Source organism: Myodes glareolus, chromosome 22 (assembly GCF_982192425.1).
Source record: "Myodes glareolus chromosome 22, mMyoGla1.1, whole genome shotgun sequence".
Classification (NCBI taxonomy): domain Eukaryota; kingdom Metazoa; phylum Chordata; class Mammalia; order Rodentia; family Cricetidae; genus Myodes; species Myodes glareolus.
Window position 1 is genome coordinate 20,055,434 of NC_142047.1, and position 20,513 is coordinate 20,075,946.

Below are 20,513 nucleotides of genomic sequence, written 5' to 3' on the forward strand. Positions count from 1 at the left end.
TGGTCATTGTTGGAGTAAGGGAGCCCATGTAGGACTGTGATGTGGTCATTGTTAGAGGATAGGATTTTGTCTTTTGTTTTTGTACCCATGATAATCCAAGCCAAGGCCTTGTACATGCTAGGCAAGTACTGTCCCACTGAGCTACACTCCCAGTCCACGTGTGTTTTATTATTAGCAAATACGGGTGAGTTTTGGAAATTCTTCCTAAAACTCAAGTAGTGGGATGAAATCTAGCTAGGGAGCGAGGGATTCCATTGAAAGATGGTGACCAAAATTATCACCACCCGCCTCAAAAAACAAAAACCCAGAAAACAAAACAACAACAACAAAACCAAACAGAAAGAAAGAGGGAGGGACTCCAGGTTCTAGCTCCTCTTGTTTCCCACGTTAGAAAAGACAGGATGGGGTAAGATGTGACTAGGTTGGTAGATGCTTGCCTAGATTATATCCCTAGTACTCCATAAAACTGGGCATGGTGGCACATGCCTGCCATCGCAACACAGATCGGAGATTAAGGCCATCCTTGACTGCATGCATGGTGAATTTGAAGACAGTCTGGGATATATGGGACCCTTTCTCAACAATAAACAAACTAACTCAGGATGGGGTTTGGATTTTTTTTTCTAAAGTAAGATGATTATAGTGCAAAACAACTGATTAGAGAAATCCATTATTGGCCTGAGATGGCTCAGTGGTTAAGAACACTGGTTCACTTCCCAGCACCCACATGGCAGCTCACAAACTGTCTGTAACTCCAAGATTGGACACCCTCATACAGACATACATGCAGGCAAAACCCCAATGCACATAAAATAAAAATAAATTATATTTAAAAAATTAAAATAAAATTATATTAAAATAAATTATATTAAACATATTAAAATAAAAATAAAATTTTAAAAGTACATTGTTATAGTTTCCATCAGACTTTTATTTTGTTTGATTCTTTGAGACAACATCTCACTATGTAGCTCTAGCTGGCCTGCCCAGAACTTATGTAGACCAGGTTGGCCTCAAACTCACAGAGTTCCTACTACCTCAGGCTCTGAGGTGCTGGAATTAAAAGCATGTGCCATCACGCCCAGCTCCATCAGTTTTAGGGCTCAGTGGTATGGGTCACATATGCTTTTAGAGTGCAACAGCTATGGTACCTATAAGTGATTGCTATTACCAAAATTAATTTTAAGAGTTAGTGAACTGATATTTGCTTGCTTTGTAAAATAATCTGCCATGAGGTCTGGGGATGGTGTCTGCCGTGTTCATTGTTATATTCTTGGCAATGAATATTCCGTGTCTGACTTACCAACTGGTGTGGAGGATGCATTCATTTTTCAAATTTCAACCCGATTTTAATGCATCTGAATTCCTCCCAAGCTAGACACAGACCCAGTTTTTCCAATGGGAAATATAGGACAGCAGGAGTGTGTATATGGCCCTGTTGGAAGCAAATGCATAGACCGGGACTCAGATGCTCAGGGATGGCATCCAGACTTCTTTTTCCTGAAGATCTTCTAAGGCTAGAACTAGCATCTGTTTAGATAAGCTCACAGTGTGAGATTTGAACTGTCAAACAGGCCAAGGCTTTGAAGTATCTTCCTGGATAGGGAAAGGGGATAAACTAGATAAAGCCTGATTATTCTAAGATCTGCCCCGAATCAAACAGGCCTAGGAGTAAGAACCTGAAAAGCGTCTTCCTGGCTGTTGTCATTATCTGCTGGCACTAGATTTGGAAACAGTGCTAACTAAGCATGCTTGGAAATGATGGGTAGTGTGCTTCATCTGCAGCTAAAAGATTGCGCTCTACCAGCTTAAAAAGAAGCCTGGAGAAGAAACTTGAAGAGCGTTCTAGTGATATCCTTCATTTCTGTCTAAGAAAAGCCTGCGTTCCTCACTGAGTCAAGGCAGTTTCACAACTCCCAGGGAGCTTCTGGGAAATGGTCGTCTACTCGCTGGTGAATCAACTAGACCCCTTTTCGGATTCTTGCTCTGGAATAGAAGAATGTTGGAGTTGCTCAAACAACCTTTAGTGTAACAGAGAGGGAGACACAACGTTTCCTATCATATAATGGAATAATATGTTCAGGTTAGGAATTTTCATACCATGTATAAATGTATAAAATATTTAAGAAGCATACTTTTAACATTAATAAGTACTTATTAAACTATAAAAGAACAATTTTTGTCTTTTTGTTGTTAAGTTTTTTTTTTATTATTCATTTATTTTATGTGTCTGAGTACTTTTGGTACCTGTGGAGGTCAGAAGAGAGTGTCTGATCCCCTGGACTGGTTGAGTGTGAGTACTGAGAATCAAGCATGGTCCTTGTTGGAAGAGCCACAAGTGCCCTCAACTACAGAGCCATCTCTCTAGGCCCTTGTTAGTTTTTCTGAGACAGGATTTCTGTCTGTAATCTAGTTTGGCCTCAAACTAATGCAGCCCTCCTGAGGGCTGGGATTACTGGCTGCTATCAGTGAGCATTATATTTCTAAAGCTCATTCTTGGACCACGCGTCAGTGCTTAATTCTTTTATAGCTGGATAGTCAATTTCACATGCACCTCACTGTTTGTCCTTTTATCAGGTAATGGACAGTTGGATGAGTTCTACTCTGAGATTATGAGAAGTCTGCTGTGAACGTTTGTGAACAGGTTTTTGTGAGGATAATTTTAATTTCTTCTGTGTTGCTGTGTCACATGGTAACCGTTTGGCTCAGGAAAGACAGGTTTTGCAGAATAGCTGCATCGTTTACATTTCCACTAGCAATGTAAGGCATCCTACTTTCTCCAACTCTTCTTGTTCTTTTGTCTTTATGATTATATCCATCCTGATGGATGAAAAGTGGTTTTGATTTTCATTTTTCTAACAGCTTATGTGTTGGGCAGATTTCCATGTGCATATTGGCTATTTGTATATTTTTTTGAAAAGTGTGTATCTAGATACTCTGGCCATTTTCAACTTGAGTTTCTTGTTTGTTTGTTTTGAGACTGTCGCATGTATTCCAGGGTGGCCTCAATTCAGCTTTGTTCAAAGAAAGACTTGGAGATCCTCCCCGACCTTTTTTTGGTCTTGATAATTTGGTTCCCATTTTTCCATGGAATCACTAGCTAGATTTCTTCCCCCTACTGGGGTTGTAAGAAGAACTTCTAAAATGCATCCATATTTGCTAATATTAAAACAGATGTGGCCTGGGAGTGTAATTCAGTGGGACAGTACTTGCTTAGCATGTACAAGGTCTTTGCCTCAATTCTTGGGTGCAAAAATAAAACCAAATCCTTTTGTCTAACAGTGACCATATCACAGTCCTACATGGTTTTCTTTTTAAATTTATAGTGTCAAATTTTGTTTTGTTTTTAGTGGGGTCAGTTGAAACAGGGTCCTTCTATTTAGTCCTGGCTATCCTGGAACTTGCTGTATAGATGAGGCTGGCCTCAAATTCACTGAGATTCTCCTGCCTCTGCCTCCCAACTGTTGGAACTTCAGGTGTGCACTCTCAGAAATTTCTCATTGGCTTTTAAGAGCCCTTTCATGATCCCGGATATAGATGTATGTTTTTCTCTTACCTGCTCTCCCAGTCTCTACCTTCCTCTGTCTCCAGAGGCTCACCCTAACTCAGGCTGAGCTGGAACTCCCTGTCTAGGTAGCCTAGGATGGCCTTGACTCTGCAGCAGTTCTTGAGTCTCAGGTTTCTTTGTACTGGGATTGCTGTATGAGCCTCCAAGCCTGTTTTTTTTCTGTTTGTTTTCCAAGACGCGGTTTCTCTTTGTAACAGCTCTAGCTATTCTGGAACTAGCTCTGTAGATGTCTGTGGCCTCGAACTCACAGAGATCAGCCAGCCTCTGTCTCCCGAGTGCTGGAATTAAAGGTGTGTGCCAACACTTTATCAGGCCTGATTCTTTACATTTATTATTATTATTATTTTCTTTTTTAATTTTATGTGTATGGGTGTGCCTGGGCCCAAAGAAAAGATGATCAGGTCCCCTGGCACTAGGGTTACAGGCAGCTATGAACTGCTATGTGGGTATTGTGGAAGAGCAGTTCGTGCTCTCAACCACTGAGCACCAGCTTGCCCTTACCTTGGTTTTTTGAGACAGGATCTTATATTGTCTAGGCTGGCACCTTGTGCGTTGTACTTGCCTGGTAAGACCTCTACCAACTGAGCAATATCTCCAGTCTTCTTTTCCTTTTTTTTTTTCCTTTTTAAGGAAATGTTTTAGGAATTATTTTTATTTATTTATTGGGGTGAGGAGGTTAGAGGTCAGAGGATAGACCAAGGGAATTAATTCTTTTTTTTTAAATATTTATTTATTTATTATATATACAACATTCTTTCTGCGTGTATGTCTACAGGCCAGAAGAGGGCAGCAGACCTCATTACAGATGGTTGTGAGCTACCATGTGGTTGCTGGGAATTGAACTCAGGACCTTTGGAAGAGCAGTCAGTGCTCTTAACCACTGAGCCATCTCTCCAGCCCGGGAATTAATTCTTTCCTTCTATCCTGAGTTTCAGGGCTCAGACTCAGGTTGTCACATTGGCCTTACCTACTGAGCCATCTCTTCAGTCCTCTTTTCACTTTTTTTATTGGTTTCCTTGGAAACACAAAAGTTTTCCTATTTGATGAAGTTCAATTTATCTACTCCTGAGTTTGAGGCTCAAAATTTTCCAAGTTGGATTCTCTTTCGTCGGTTTGTTTCAGATGTCATGTTTGAGAAACCATTGCCAAGTTCCAGGTCCCAAAGACCTGCCCCTCACTCCTGCTTGCTTCTTCCTAGTTACAGTCTTAGCTCTTATAAGTAGTGTGATCCCTTCGGTTTCTTTGTGTAGTTTGAAGTGGGTCAAGTTTATTCTCTAGAATGAGTGTGCCCAAGCATCTGTTTGTTTAAAGGACTGTGCCTTCCAACATGGAAGAGTTTATTTCTGGATTTCTTGTTCTGTTTATTGATCTCTATGTTTGTCCTTGTATTACCACCACACTCTCTTAATTACTATGGCTTTAGGGAAAGTTTTGTAATTAGGAGTATGGATTCTCCAACTGTCTTCCTTTACAAGGCTGTTTTGACTGGTCCATCGTACGTGGATTCAGCCTACCTGTCTTGAGTCATAATTGCTTCTAGTCCGTTTTTTTCCTGCCAGGTGTCCTAGCAAATTGTAATAGGTAAAACCGTTAGAGTCAGACATGCATGGAGCTTTCCCCAGAAGCTCTGATTTCAGGGATAGCTTAAGATAAGCCAGGTGCATTCTGGCCAAGATGAAGTCGTTTCTGTCTTAACTGATAGAACATTGTGAGGGTTGGGTACAGTGGCTCACACCTGTAATTCCAGTACTTAGGAAACAGCAGCAGAAGGAAGGTTCAGGAATTCAGTCATTCTTAGTTACATAGTGAATTTAAAATCAAAGAAAAAAAGGAAAAATAAATAAATTGTGGGGATCCAGCTGTCTTGCTTCTGTAAGCAAATCTCCCAATAAATTTCACGCTACAATGCAAGATCTGTCTTAGGTCTGTGTGCCTCTCATTCTTCCACATGCCATGGCAGTATGGGACCCATCCTTGCTCTCTAGCACGGGGACATTTGGGAGCCTATGGGCATCGCTGTTCAGGGTTACTAAAATAAGTTCTCATCCTGAGTTTTGTGGTTTCCTGCTTGAATGCATCAGTTTTCTATCAAACAGGTAATGAAAGGAGGCACTAATGAAATCGGTTAGTTATTCGCTGTTTGTTTGCTGTTTGTTTTGTTGCTTACATTTGTGGTGTCAAGTACAAGAAACCAGTACTCAGGTATGGAGGTATATCAGCTGGAGAATTACCATTTTTCAAGTTTGCAGGAAAAGTTTGCCCATTTTGCTTTGTGGGATATTCTTTTGGTGACCTAAACTGAAATGTCTTTGTGGGGAATTCTCCCGTCTGAGATGTCAAGTTACTTACTCATCCCTCCAAAATACAAATTTTTATAAGCATGGAATTGGAGACTCAAGCGGTAGGCTGGATGCGGTGAAGAATTATAGGAATTGAGACCAGAGAGTTCTGTGTTTAAATGTTTCTGTCAGTCAATAACCATGTAATTAGGGCAAAATTCTAAACCTTTGTGTATAAAATGGGAAAAAGAATCTTTTCTTCATTAAGCAGTTATAAAGACCATCTAAAATAAAATAAAATTAAAGGTAAAATGAAGCAACTCTCAGCTCTGTGCTGGGCATGGCTACATTTCAGTAACTGACTTCTGCTGCAGGATGCTTTATTCAGGGGATGGAAAAGAGCTGGGTCATTGCTCAGGCTTTTTGGTGTTCTGGATCAGTGTGTCCATGGGTGTCAAGATACAGTGTGGGGGAATGGAGCTCTTCTTTCTTTGGAGTAGGAAGGGGTCCTGCTCAGCTCCATTATGGCTACCAGTTGACTTTGGGCATCCCATGGCCTGATAAAGACAGTCAGCAAGTATTAGTAGGTTAGGTTTGCTTTTTTTTTTTCTTTCAAGACAGGGTTTCTCTGTGTAGCCTTACGCTGTTCTGGAACTTGCCCTGTAGACCAGGCTGGCCTCAACTCAAACTCATAGAGATCCATCTGCCTCTGCCTCCCGAGTCCTGGGTTTAAAGGGGTGTGCCACCACGGCCACCCGGCTGTTACTAGGTTTTGATGTTGTTCATGACGTGGATCCTTGCTAACTTCAATCAGAGTGTAACATGGGCCGAGCTGCTTCAGAATCATCCTCTGCAGTAACTTCTTGGGAGTCCATATATCAAGAAATATCACTGAAAGTATCACCAGGATTTAGTAGACAGATGGCCCCACTTTTGATCTCGGCAATTGGGAGAAAAGGTGGGGAGAATCACAAATTCAAGGCTAGCCAAGGTTATGTAGCAAAACCTTGTCTGAACATAACAACAAAGTGAAAACCCGTTACTGTAGGTATCATCAGAACAAGTTGGAAAAGTTGTGGGGAAGATGAACCACACCAAAAATAAATTTCTGAAAACTTGGTAGTTTGGGACCAGCAAGATGGTTCAGTTAGCAAACACAATTTTTGGCATCTAATGACATGATTTTTATCTCCAGAGCCTATATGGCAGGAGATAACTGACTGACTCCCTTGAGCTGTCCTGTGACTGCTACCCACATGCACTCACACAATAAATGTGTGTAATGAATTTTTATAATTTGAACTTTAATTTAATGTATCATTAAAAACACAAAAAAATAAGTAAAAAAGTAGGAAGTTATTTGGTAGAAGCATTGAAAAGTGTCAACCTAACAGTGATATCACACACATACACACACACACACACAAAACAGACATAGGTTAAAAATAAACAGTATTGTGGAGGTTTTTATTGTAGGGATAAATTCTACACATATTTGAGGACAGTCATAGATTGTAATGGAGTACAGCAATGTTGATAATTATTGATGCTCTTTAATCAGTACATAATTTCCAGAAATTGATGTTCAAGAGACCGTGAGTTTTCCATCAGAGATGGGGAGGAAAGTACTTTAGTCAAAATTTTTGGTTTATATGGAATAACTTCTGTAATTTCAGACGAACGGCACTGGCGTAAATTCGACTCAAATTCAGTTTGCAAAATAGAACACTGCACAAATAAACAGTGTAAGGAGTTCAAAGTTCTGAGAGCATGACCGCTCATCCTCTTTTCATTCAGTGTGGTTCTTGTTGTTACTAAGTATCCTTTAGAGGAAGCACAGCTGTAATTGTAACCTTTCTTTCTGGCACCTTTTCCTCCCAGCTGTCAGTATCTCGGTTGGGAGGATGTACTCTGGAGGTCATGACTATTCCCTCATCTGAAGAATGAGATTACTTAGGCAGAAGATGTAGCTCCCTGTAGAGTACTGATTAGCACGTGGAAGGCCCTTAGCACACTTGGGTTCAGTGATGACTCAGCTGGCAGGAGTGCTTGTCGCCAAGTCCCATGACTTGAGTTTGGCTACCAGAATCCCCGTGGTGGAAGGACAGAACCAACTCCTGCCAAGTTGTCCTCTGACCATCAGATGCCCCCTCGCCCATAAATAAATGTATAAAAATTTTAATTAAAAAATTAGTCACTTCACCATGAACACCGTAGCGCTCTTCAGGCACAAACCAGGACCGGTGTTCCTTTATGTAACCTCAAGTTCAGGAGATTTGGGTCCACTGGAGGATATGTGTTAAGTCCCACCTACACTGTATTTGAAGACAGTAAGCATTTTTTAACAAACATAGATAGGTAGGTTTACCGAAGCTCAAACATTCAGTTATTTTGTCTATCTTAGATGTAAATATGGGTTCAAAAAAATTTAAGGTTATAAGGTCAGCTCTGAGTCTGAAAGTAGAGACTGATAGAATTTGAGAGCTGAAAGTCTTTTAGAAGACCTGTCTAGCCTCTTCGTTTTATAGAAGAGAAAACCAAGGCCCTGAGACATATTGAGACAATGTAGGTCACTCAGTTAATTAGTGACAGAAGGAACTCCTGTGTCCCAGCGCCTTCCGAAGACGGTGGTTTTCAAGTGCGTGCTCAATTCCTCCAAGCAGCATGGCACGCCCATTATTTATTTATGCAACCCCTCTTTCGTTTTCCTTCCCCTTTCTGGAACGCCTTGAACCTGGGGGAGCCCTCACACTCGAGGCACGCTGTCGCGTGGCCTTGGACTCGGTCCCTGTGTCCTTTTCGCAGCAGGTGCTCCACACCTGGCTTTAATCGCTGCATCATTGGTGGGGGGAGGGCTTCACAGGGCTCCCGATGTCACAGCACACGCGTGTCCCCGGGGCCTTAGCGCGCACGGAGGACGTAACGGGTCGGAGCCCACGCGGCTCAGAAGGGCTCCCAGAGCCGGCGTGAGTGACCTCGGCGCCGACCCCGCAGGCCGCCGGCGGCCGAGGCGCGCCCGCGGGGCCTGACGTGGCGGGGCCCTGACGTGGCGGCGGGGGAGCCGGTTCTGCACTGCCCCACGCACCGGCCAGAGGGCGCCCGGCCACAGCCCTTTCCCCGCCCCGAGGCCACCCGAGGAACGGCGCGGGCCGCCTGGGAGCCGAGCAGCAACCCCGCCTCCCGCCGCCCTTAGTCCGAGGTCGGCCCGGGCGGAGGGGCGCGGAGCGGCGCGGGCAGCCTCCCTCCTGGGTAGCCCTCGCAGGACCGAGCGGCGACCCGAGCTACGCCGGTCACGGCCGCCCCTCGGCGCCCGGGCCAATCAGCGGCGCGGGCACAGATATGCAAATGAGGCGCCGGTTGCTGCGGGAGTGCCGCTCGCAGGGGCTGGTGGGGTCGCGCTGGGGGAGTGAACCGGGCCAATCAGGCGGGTGCGTGGCGCGCGGGGGGGCGGCGCCCCTGCTCGCCTCCCTCCTCCGCTCCCGACCGGGTGCTGACAGGGGGGCCTGGCCGCGCAGCCGGTAAGTGCCGCCGCTCGCCGCTGCAGCCCTCCGCCTCCGGCGTGGGGAGGACACCCGGGGCGCCCCGGGACAGAGAACACCGCTCAACTGGTGGAGCCTGGCGGGGGGAGGAGGGTGTCTTAGCCTGGTGGTCGCCGGAGGCCGCCCCCGCCCGGCTGGCCGCGCGTGTCAGTCTAGCGGGGCGAGGCGGGGGGCGGCGGGGAGCCTTAGCTGCGGCGGTGAGTACGTGCGCCCGCCGCCAGCCCGGAGTCCGGACTCCCCACGCTGACGGGCGGACTGCCGGGGCTGGGCGCCGGGGAGGGGGCGCTGCCCGCACGTGGGGCCGGGCGCACCCGGGCCCGCCCGCCTGTCATGGCTGCGGCGCTGCCCTCGCCCCTGGTCGGGGGACCCCGGGTCGGGACCCGTCGCCGCGCCTGTTGCGTGGGCCGGAGGTGAACCCTGGTGGGCCGGGCGCTGGTCGGGCGCTGCTCATGGCTTTCCCCGGGGCCGATCCCCGCCTAGGCTCGGGCTTCCCTCGTCCCGCAGCCTTGTCCCCCACTCGCTGTCTCGCCCCGGTGACTCGTGACAGGGCATCGCGCGCGAACAGTGGGTGCCCCGGAGCACTGCACGGCCCCGGCACTCCCCCACGCTTCGCCTCTCGGGTTCCGACACCGCCGTCCCCACACCTCAGAGGCCACCTCTTAGGGCCTCTCCAGCGTCTGCAGTGGGTACCTGCCAGCCAGGGCTGCTTCTTTCTTGGTGTCTGTCAGGGTGTGGGACGTGTTGGGTGGTTCCAAGGCTCTCCTCACCGACATCCATCCCAAAGCCAAGCACGGACCCGGAAAGCCTGTGTGTCTTCCTGGCCTGTCACAGCTGCCAGCTCAGAGAGTGATTTGCTTGTTCCTTTTTTGGTTTTGTTTTGCCTGTTAAAAAGGGAAAGCAAAAACTTTTCAGGACCAAGTAGACACGAATTAAAGTCGTGACAGAGTTGAGGTATTAACAATGCTGTACTGTTACTTTCCTGGGAGCTTGGTCCTGATACTGTGGCTTTTATCCATTTAGTTGAACTTGCCCTGCGCAATAAAGTTTATTAATGAAAACCACCCTCACACTGGCTTGGAGAGATGGCTCAGTGGTTAAGAGTGTGTACTGGTCTGTCAGTACCAGAGTTCAGATCCCAGCACCTACATCAAGCAGCTCACAGACATGTGTAACTCCAGCTCCAAGCTGACTTTTGTGGGCACCGGCACACACACACATACACACACAAATAAAGATACTTAAAATCTTAAGAAATTACTATTTTCCAGTTTTGCTGTGGCCTTTTCTGACTTTCAGTTCTCTAGTGCTTCGTCTTAAGACCTGAACAGAAAATAGGGCTTGTTAATTTATGCAATACTACTCTACCTAAACTCTCCACAAACCGTCCAGTCATTTGGAAAGAACCACGAGGTCTACAAACACGTGCATACACACTTATTATAAACTTAGGAGGATTTCACATTTCAGGGGTAGGAAGGATGTTTGCAGTATCAAGGATGTTCATATGGTTTCTCTTGAATTTATCGAACTTGAATTTAGACACCCCTTTTTGCTTTCAGTAGGTAGCACAGAGCCTTATGCTAGATGTTGGATGAATATTACATGAAATTCATCTGTTGCTCTGAGCAAGTTAACCTGTGTTATGTGTTCCAGAAGACTTCTATTTCTAATGTGCCTTTAAAAATTCACACTAAATAGTTATAGTGTACAGAACTTTTCTTTTTCACACTGACTTTAATTCACTGGCCATGAGTGGTAGCATAGGATTGTAATTCTAGTACTGGAAAGCAGAGGCAGGAGGATCCCTGCGAATGAAGTAGGTTCCAACCTAACTAGGGCTACCTACATACTCAGCACAATCCTGTCTCTAAAACAAATAAGCTGTGCTGGCTCATACCTATAATCCCAGCACTCGGAGGCAGAGGCAGGTGGATCTCAAGTTCAAGGACAGCCTGGTCTACAGAGTGAGTTCCAGGACAGCCAGGACTGCACAGAGAAACCCTGTCTTGAAACACACACACACACACACACACACACACACACACACACACACAAAACAACATTCACATTAGGTAGAACAATGTATTCACATTAAATACAGCTGGTATGTGTCAGTCCTTATAGTTTCTGAACCACAGATGTCATAATAGGGACACAAAATGCACGAGGGAACAAATAGTTGTCACTCAAAGTTGGTTAAGAGTAACTTTATCATTCTCTAGTCAGAAATATCCAGGGAAATGGATGCTGTAGTTAAAAGAGGAAAACATCCCCCCACACACACTAGTTTGTGATTGATGATGTTTTAATGGCGCAGGAATACCATTAGAAAATAATAGGGTGCTGGTGTAACATTAAAACCCCCTTCTTGGAGTACTTGTTGGAGAGAATGAGTCAAGACTGTGTCTTAACTAGCTGTGTAACTGTAGTCAGCTGTCTATAGTTATAGTTGACTATGGTCAGTCTTAAATTTCATTTTTTTCAAAGATTATTTATGTAGGTACTTTTGTGTGTTCATCTGCACACCAGAAGGGAGCATTGTAATTAATGAAACTACAGTTATGGACAGTTGTAAGCCATCATGTGGGTGCTGAGAATTGAACTCAGGACCCCTCAAAGAGCAGCCAGTGTTCTTAACCACTGAGCCATATCTCCAACCCCAACCTTATATTTCTGTTTGATCTAGTTTCTTGAATACCAGAAGTGGTAGCATATACCTTGAATCCCAGCACTTGAGAGACAGAGGCACGTGGATCTCTGAGTTTTAGATCAGCTTGTTATACCCAGGAGTTCCAGGTCAGTCAGGGCTACATGATGAGACCCTATATCAGAAACAAAGAAAAAGCAATTCCCTCCTGCTTTAGAATGTTAGGATTCTAAGTATTTCATGAGATCTGTCATCTGAAATTCGTGCAGACACATACAAATATTTTGTATTACGAGCTCCTCTTTATGCCTCCCAAGTGCTGAGATTGCATGTACAATCATGCCCATTGTGTGTGTATTTAATTTGTAAGTTTTATTTTATGTGTACAAGTGTACACATTGTACATATTTGTACCATATGCCTGGCTGGTGTCTGTGGAGGTTAAAAGGCATTGGATCATCTAGAACTGGGGTTATGGATGATTATGAGCCACCATGTGGGTGCTGAGAACTGAATCCAGGTTCTCTGTAGGGGAAGCCAGTGATCTAACTACAGAGCTATTTCTGCAGCTCTTTTTTTAAAAATATTTATTTATTTATTATGTATACAATATTCTGTCTGTGTATGCCTGCAGGCCAGAAGAGGGCAGCAGACCACATTACAGATGGTAGTGAACCACCATGTGGTCGCTGGGAATTGAACTCAGGACCTTTGGAAGAGCAGGCAATGCTCTTAACCGTTGAGCCATCTCTCCAGCCCCTCTGCAGCTCTTTTAAACGATTTATTTTTATTTTATGTATATGAGGTTTTTACCTGCATGCATGTTGGAGCACCATATGTGACATGGTACCATTGGAGGCCAGAAGAGGGAGTCATATCCCCTGGAACTGTGAGCTGCCCTGTGGGTGCTGCGAATTGACTCCAGGTCCTCTGTTATCTGCTGAGGCATCTCTCCAGCCCTATGATATTTTTTTTAAAGGAAAAAAATGGTTGAAGTAACTGGTCTAGTGGGGATTTTTGTCAGGTAATGATAAATTATTATCAGGTATAGTAAGTAAAGGATATAGGCAAAAATATAGAAGATTGATGCAGTTGAACTGAGTGAAAGTCTGTTGATGAGTGTTTGAAAGTGTTTGGTTTAAAACCCAAAAACTGGAGAAGAAATTTATGAACAATTCACAGAGAGATTTTACTTTTAACCTTTTAAAGCTTTGTGATTGTAGTCTCAACATGGGACCTAGGTTTCTTAAATGATTAGCATTCTTGCTCTTACTTTGTCATTGAGAGTTGCCCATTAACCAGCTTTATAACTATTTTTGATAACTTAGTGCCTCTGTTTACTTCCTTATTTGGGCTTCATGCTATAGCTTTCCACCTTTTGGAACTTTACCGGTCTTGAATGCTCAGGTTTGGATCCTATCCTATAAACAAAATCATCTCTTGTTATTGTGACCCTTGAGACTTCTCCTTCCTGTTACACATTTGTCTCACTCATTTGACAAACTACCCATGACCTCTTGACTTTGTATTAACTTTAAGTTTTCAGGAACATTTTTGCTCCCCCTTTTTATAAACAAATGTGAAACTGACCAAATGGCACTGGGAGAAAGGAAGGAAGGGGCAGCCACTTTTAGATGTAATTCATTCTTTAGGTGCCAATGGATTTGTGTCCATTCACTCATTAAGTAGATTTATTGTACTCCCTTAATTTACTTTATTATATATAGCACATTAAAGGATAATATGCAAAATGATTCTTGCCTTTATGAAAGCTACAGTCTAATAGTGAAGATAGAACAAGTAAATAATTGTAAAATAACAATTTTTGATGAATCCAATGAAGAAAAAGAACATTGTTGTGAGACACAGATGTAAAGGATTTTGGAGTTTGTGGTTAGAGAATGCCCAGGCAGTGGCATTTAAGTTAAGACATTGACGAACAGGCAGTGCCAGCGTGATCTATAGAACAAGTTCTGGGACAGCCCACGCTAAAACAATTCCAGTCTTGAAAAAACAAACAAACAAAAAAGAAAGAAAGAAAGAGACAGAGGAAAAAAAGGGAATCAAAAGGATTAAAAAAAAAAAGAAGGGAATTTTCTGTGAGAAATAAAAATATTTGCCGCTGTGGTGGCACATGCCTTTAATCCCAATACTTGAAGGCAGAGGCAGGTGTATCTCTATGAGTTCTAGGTCAACCTGGTCTACAAGAGCTAGTTCTAGGACAAGCTGCAAAGCTACAGAGAAACCCTGGCTCGAAAAAACAGTAAAAGAAAAAAAAAAACTCCTTCTTCTTCTTCTTCTTCTTCTTCTTCTTCTTCTTCTTCTTCTTCTTCTTCTTCTTCTTCTTCTTCTCTTCTTCTTCTTCTTCTTAAACAATCAACGTGTATTTATTTAATATACATATATACATTGTAAGGGCTTAAGCAGGCTTAAGTTAAAAAACAAAACAAAACAAAATAACAGCACAGCATAGAAAACAAGGAAAGGACAGACCATCTAAGAAAAAAGACGACACAAAGAGAAGCTGGACGTCTTGTGTCAGGGCTCTTAACTGGAGACCTTCTTTGAATAGGTTTCTTGCAGGTACTTCATAAATGCTATGGGTTTTTCCAGAGCTCAGCAGCGTGCGTGTTCAACGGGCTATCGATGTTGGGTTCTCCTAACAGGCTCTGGATAGACAGCAAGATGTTCCTGACATCATATAGCACGGGCGGACCACTTATCCTTGAGGCTGTTCAGGCAGATGTTGCCCTGGGTGTCTATGTTGGGGTGGTAGCAGGGCATGAGGATTTTTTTTTTAATAACTGTTTTAGGGCCAGGTGTGGTAGCATATCCCTGTAATTCTAGAACTTGGGAGGTGGGGGGCAGGAAAAACAAGAACTCAAAGGCCAGTCTTGACTCCTTAGTAAGCCTGAGATCAGCCTGGGCTACATGCTTGAGACCTTGTCTCAGAAAGCCACTTTGAAGATGGGTTGGAGAAAGGCAAGAGTGAAAAGAGCTGCACTACAGAACTGTGGTAGTCTACGTAAAGACATCGTGGTCGCTGGCACTAGGGCAGCTGTAGGTTGTATGTGACCCACCTTCTGAACGTTTTACAGATGTCCTTTAGTGATGGGTATATTCGAGAGCGCCTGAACAACTGATGTGCTTAGAGATGGGATGGGGTGGGAAGCAACTGACAGTTACTTGACTGATTAGATGTTAGGAAAGGTGTCAACAATGATTTCATTGATGATTTCTGGCTTAAGGAACAAGATGGATGGTGTGTGATTTGCTGAGATGAAGATGGTCAGTGGAAGAAAGGGTTTGGCCAGAAATCAAATTTTGAGCATCCTCCCCAGAGCAGTGCTTCCGAAGGTTGAGTCTGCCTTCATGTGGATGGTAGGTGCCTCGGGACAGGTTTAATGCATGGGAGATTGTAGTAAGATATATTCAGAATCTGTGTTTTTTTGTTGCTTGTTTTTGAAATTTGCGTTGTTTGTCTTAAGACAGTCTTACTTGACTGGTTTGGAACTCCTGGTGTAGGCCAGACTGCCCAGACTCAGGTTGAATTCATTGCCTCTTGAATGTGGAAGCTACAGGTTTCCACTATTACACCTGGCTTTTTCAGAGAGTATGTGTTCATAAGAAGAAGTAGCAAATTTTATACCTATATTAGAACTTGATAACTAGGGTCTGGGGACATGGGCTTATCAGTTGAGAGTACTTATTACTCTACCAGAGTTCAGATCCCAGAACTTACATCAGGCAATTCACAAACGCCTAAAACTTCAGTGCCAAAGGACCTTATGCCATTCTGGCCTCCATAGGCACCTGAGTATACACATGTACACATATGCACATATGCGCGTGCACACATAAATGAAGCTTTAGAGCTTTTTTAAAAAAATCATAACTAAGATGATCTCTTAGCAATAATATATTTTAATTTTTGAAATATTTTTTTGTTTTTTGTTTTTGAGACAGGGTTTATCTGTGGAGTCCTGACTGTCTTGGAACTCGCTCAGTAGACCATGCTGGTCTAGAACTCTGAGATCCACCTGCCTGTGCCTCTCAAATGCTGGGATTAAAGGTGTGTGCCACTATTGCTCAGCTGTAAATTCTTTTACTTTTCAAACTATATGATTATACTGTGAACTGGAGAGGTGGCTCCGTGGTTAAGAGCACCAGCTGCTCTTCAGAGGACCCGGGTTCAACTTTTAGCCCCCACATGGCAACTTACAACTGTCTGTCACTCCAGTTCCAGGGGATCTGATGCCCTCACACAGACATACAAGCAGGCCAAACATCAATGCATATAAAATAAAGGTGAAATAAAAAAGATTATACTAGATATGAAGTTTTGAGAGCTCAATGGATAAAGGCACTCACCACCAAATCTAACAGCTTGAGTTTAGTCCCCAGGATACACGCAGTGGAAGAGAACCTCATGCAAGTTTCTTCACCTCTTCCTATGTGCCTTCCCAACATAAATAAATACAATTAAAAAGGTAAGGTGATAGCTGGGTGGTCGTAGTACATGCCTTTAATCCCCCCAACACTTGGAAGGCAGAGGCAGGCAGATCTTTGTGAGTTTGAGGCCAGCCTAGTCTATAGAATGAGTTCCAGGACAGGCTCGAAAGCTACACAGAGAAAGAAACCCTGTCTCAAAAAACCAAAAGAAAAGAATAAAAGAAAAATAAGGTGATGAGCAATAGAGAAATACTCTGACTTTGACCTCTAGCCTCTGTACACTTGCATGTACATGTGTGTGACCACACACATATGAACATACACATACAAAATGATAAATAAACCTGATAATAGGAATATTTAAAGCAGTCTTTAAAATTTTATTATTTGTGTGTGTGCGTGCCATGCTATGTATTTGGAGAACAGAGCACAACTTTGGAGTTAATTCCCTCCTTTTACCTTTACGTGGATTCTTGCTAACCCAAAGGGACTTAAGACTAAATTTAACATTCCTGTTTAGTTTTACAATTAAACCACTTAAGGTACAGAAATATTAAATTGCTTGTATCTAGATATTAGGGAAGACTTTGAGAGATTCCATAACTTAATGAATTTACTACTTATGTAAGTATGTAACAATATACTTACTGGTTTTACTTTGGTGAAAGTATCTTCAAATCAGTAGTATGCAGACATAGGAAGTCTGTTTGTAGACTGAGCTCTTGGTCCTCTTCTGTTGAGTGACAGCCACTTCTGTTATTGATAATATTTCCGTATGATTCACTGTAGGAATTTGTTGTTGTTGTTTTACTTTTTGAGGCTGGGTTTCCCTCCCTAGCCCAGATTGACCGGGAACTCACTTTATATGTTAATTTGCCCTCAGACTCATGGCTTTCTTCCTATCTCAGCCACCCATATGTTACAATTATAGGCATGAGCCATCTGCCTAGCTTAGTTAGGTTTTTAAAAACTATTTTTGTTAAATTATGACAGATGTGCAAAAAAGCATATAAATCACATGTGTATAAGTCTGCGATTTATTACATAGTAAACACATCTCTGAAACTACTACCCAAGTTTTAAAAAAAATAGAACATTATCATTAGCAGTCCTGAAACCTCCCTCGTAGGCCTTTCTAATTACCACCCCTTCCTGTCTTTCCAGAGGGGACCATTATCCAGACTTCTGTAACTATAGGTTAGTTTTGCCAGGTTTTGAACTTTATTGTGGAATGAGATATTATATATTCCTTAGCATAGTATTTCTGTGAGTCAAATGTGTCCATGGAAGGAACAGTACTCTGTCTGTTCTCATTGTGTTTATTCTGATAGTTTTTGACTATAATTTCTCACACAGGTGTGAGCAATCATGATGTTGTCTTGGTCCATGTGCACAAATGTGTTTATATTTCTAAGACTGGAAAATGTGGTAATAGATATGTGTATATTCAACTGGCAGTAATGCCTTCTTGTTTTCTAAATTTGTTCCAATTTATACATATTTTAAAAATTCTTAAAAATACTAATTATCAATTCAGTTATGTGGTTTTATTAGTCTACTAATGTATTTGGTAAGTCTTCATTGTCTTCAGAGATAAATATTGATGATAAATAACTGTTTTTACCTAAGTTAAATGTAGTACAAAGGAATATACGATAACAAATATACAGATTATCTTTCTTAAGAAATGAGGCAAGGTAGATGTTATCCTTGGCTCTGGGAGAATTTGTCTCCAAAAACCTAAAGAAACAGTTAAATAAGCAATAGCTCAGATAGTTATGCCTTCTTCCCAACCCCACACAAAAAGAAAAAGGAAAGTAATGGGAAGAGGATGGGGAGAGAAGGAGGGAATTCGTCTTTCCTAGGAAAGAAGGATACAATCTATTAAAAATATAATATTGAGCAGACTTGGTGTTGTATATCTTTGGCCCCAGTGAGTTGGAGGCTAGCTTGGTCTCCTTAGCGAGCTCAGTCCAGGCATATGTAGACTGTCTTTCTCTTTTTAAAGATCTGTGCCACCATGCCTCGCTGTGATTTTTTTTTTTTTTTGGATTTTTTTTGAGACAAGGTTTCTCTGTTTGTTTCTGACTGTCCTAGAACTCAGCGATCTACCTGCCTCTGCCTCCCAAGTGCCAGGATTAAAGGTATGTGTCCAGAATTTTGCTTGAAAGCAAAATTTGTTGAATAAATAAATAAAAGGAAGGTGAAATTGTGTAGGGTTAAAGGGAGGAAATGAAAGCCTAAAACCATCTCTTCCTTTCAATGGCTTCTGATCAACAGCATTCCAAGAAATCTCCTTGGACAGAGTTCACATAATACCTTGCTTGGATTATTTTTTAATCCTTTTCTATGATGACCTTCCCCATTTTGTAGATAAGAAACAGAGCTTCACAGTGGCTTTCACATAGCTGGTGAATGATGAAGCTAAGATCCCAACCTTGCTAGCCAGTTTTCAGAATATACAGTTATTTTGCAACAGCAGTGTAACTCATGTCTGTAACCCAGCACTTGGGAGACAAGGCAGGGTGAACATGGGCAGTGTAGTGAGTTCCTACACAGACTCTGTCACAAAAAGCCAAAACAAAACTTAAAAGACTGGTGTGCCACGGGGTCTTGTGTAGAGCTGTCAATTAAAAGTGTTCTTTCAATAATGGATATTTGTGAATTTAAATAGGATCACGGGACTATTTTTGTTAAATGTGGTAAAAAAAAATTCATATCTGTGTTTGCCATCTGTATCAGTCAGGGTTTTCTACAGAATTTAAAGAATGATTCTCTCTCTCTCTCTCTCTCTCTCTCTCTCTCTCTCTATATATATATATATATATATATATATATATATATAAAAGGGGATTTATTAGAATGACTTACAGGCTGAGGTCCAGCTAATCCAATAATGCCTGGTTTATGAGCAGAAAGTCCAAGAATTCAGTAGTTTGTCAGCCCGTCAGGCTGTCTGTGTCAGCTGGTCTCAGCACATGCTGGAGTCCTGAAGAAGTAGGTTCTAATGCCAGTGAAGGAGTGGACTTGCTAGCCAGCCAAGGTGAAGAATAAAGCTTCCTTCTTCAGTGTCCTTATATATAGACTTCTAGCAGAAGGTATGGTCCAGATTAAAGGTATCTTCCTGCCTCAAGATCTGGATTAGAAATGGATCTACCTAACTTCAAATTATGCAAAATTTCCTCATTGGTGTGCCCTTTACGTTTAGATTTTAGATAATTCCAGATGCAGTCAAACTGACAACCAAGAGTAGCTGTCACCCTCACCTTAATAAGTTATGTAGGTTTTTATTTCTTATGTTATGCATATGAGTGCTTTGCCTGTATGCATGCTTGTGCACCGTGTGTGTTCCTGGTGCCCGCTGAGGGCAGAGAGGGTAGCAGAAATCCTGGAACAACTCTTAGTCAGAGATGGTTGTGAGCCACCATGTGGTGCTGTGACCAAACCTCAGACCTCTGCAAGAGCAACATAAGCTCTGAATTGCTGAGCTACCTCTCCAGTCCCAGTTACTTTTCAGTTTTTTTCTTTTTTAACATTTATCTTCAATGTGCCATGGTAGGTGTACATGGAGGCCAGAGGACAACTTGCAGTAGTTGGTTCTGTCGTCTGCCATCTGGATCCTAGGCATGACACTCAGACCCTCAAGCATAGCAGTGTGCGCCTTTCCCCACTGTGTTAGCTTGCATGCTCCCGTTTCAGTAAATAAATTTTGTTCTGTTTTTAAGAAGGGGTCTGGGTGGCCTTACTTGAATTTTGGTCCTTCTTCCTCTATCTCCCAAGTGCTAGGATTATTACCACAGCTGGTTTTGTGGTGCAGGGTAACAATTTTTAAATGTACGTATCAGTGGGAGCCCTATAAAACCAGGAGAGTGATGTTTTATTCCAACTCAACTTTTGAAATAATTGCTAAAGATAAAGAAATTTTCTTTTCAACTTAGGCATTATTGAATATCTGAATGCATGTGCTTACTATAGGCCAAGAATTTATGGTAGACATCAGGAATTAAAAGACATATTTAGTAGAGAAA

General features: G+C 42.7%; 1 protein-coding gene across 9 annotated transcripts in view; it reads left to right on the forward strand.

Moving 5' to 3' along the window:
* The window catches only part of Chd9 (chromodomain helicase DNA binding protein 9), a 213,960-nt gene that overhangs the window by 63,855 nt on the left and 129,592 nt on the right, over positions 1 to 20,513 (forward strand). For 4 of the 9 annotated variants that reach the window (XM_087900364.1, XM_087900367.1, XM_087900368.1 and 1 more), the window contains exon 3: positions 15,282 to 15,414. The exons of 3 other annotated variants lie outside the window; for them this stretch is intronic. The gene's annotated coding sequence lies outside the window, so the exon portion shown is untranslated. Of the gene's footprint in view, positions 1 to 9,260; positions 9,366 to 15,281; positions 15,415 to 20,513 lie in introns of those variants that run through there. 2 more of the 9 variants (XM_085682027.2, XM_085682028.2) reach the window with 2 other exon arrangements.